This window comes from Gekko japonicus, unplaced genomic scaffold (genome assembly GCF_001447785.1).
Source record: "Gekko japonicus isolate JY-2015 unplaced genomic scaffold, Gekko_japonicus_V1.1 scaffold914, whole genome shotgun sequence".
Classification (NCBI taxonomy): domain Eukaryota; kingdom Metazoa; phylum Chordata; class Lepidosauria; order Squamata; family Gekkonidae; genus Gekko; species Gekko japonicus.
Window position 1 is genome coordinate 383,518 of NW_015160240.1, and position 799 is coordinate 384,316.

Consider the following 799-nt stretch of genomic DNA (forward strand, 5'->3'; position numbering starts at 1 on the left):
TGCCCGCGTCCCCCTCGGGGAAACTTTGTGCGCCCTCCGGGGCGCTGGCGGCGCCGACCTGCCCCGCCCTCCCCTGGCCCCAGCGCCCGCCACAGGCACCGAGCGGCCGGACCGGAGCCTCCCTCACCTCACCTCGTCGCGGAGAAGCCAGGCGGTGCCCACGTTGGCACGGCTGCCCAGCTGTTGCTGCCTCCGGAGCGGCGCCTCCACGCCGCGCGGCACCTTCTGCAGCGAAGGGCCCTCTGGGCTCCGGCCGACAGGTGCCGGGCAGGCGGTGCGGTTTGAATTCCACCCGCCGCTCCGGATTGGCTCCAGAGTTGCCAGGGGGCGGGGGCCCCCGCCCCGGGAAGGGAGGCGAGGCGGAGGGAGGCGGAGGGGCGCGCCCGGCCCAACTCGCCAGCCGCCGCCAGAGGAACCCGGTTGGTTCTGCCGTTGCTCCGCTGGGTTGCCAACCTCCAGGGGGTCGGACAAAAATATATATCAGTGTACAGTAGTAATATAGTACAATATAGTAAAATAATTTTATGCTTTATTCTTTTTTTCCTTTTTATATTTTTCTATACTGTTGTCTAAATATTGGTATCAAATATCATAAGAACATAAGAGAAGCCAATGTTGGATCAGCCCAGTGGCCCATCCAGTCCAACACTCTTCTTTCACACAGTGGCCGAAAATACCAGGTGCCATCAGGAGGTCCAGCAGTGGGGCCAGGACACTAGAAGCCCCCCCCACTGTTCCCCCCCAAGCACCAAGAATACAGAGCATCCCTTGCCCCAGACCCCCCCCCAAGTTCCCCCCA

The 799-nt window shown here is 62.2% G+C and overlaps 1 protein-coding gene across 2 annotated transcripts in view; it reads right to left on the bottom strand.

Moving 5' to 3' along the window:
• Positions 1-228, bottom strand: part of CTXN1 (cortexin 1) — a 31,709-nt gene extending 31,481 nt beyond the window's left edge. The window contains exon 1 of one of the 2 annotated variants that reach the window (XM_015413330.1): positions 133-228. The gene's annotated coding sequence lies outside the window, so the exon portion shown is untranslated. Of the gene's footprint in view, positions 1-127 lie in introns of both variants that reach the window. The other variant, XM_015413338.1, reaches the window with a different exon arrangement.
• Between the last annotated feature and the right edge of the window lie 571 nt (positions 229-799).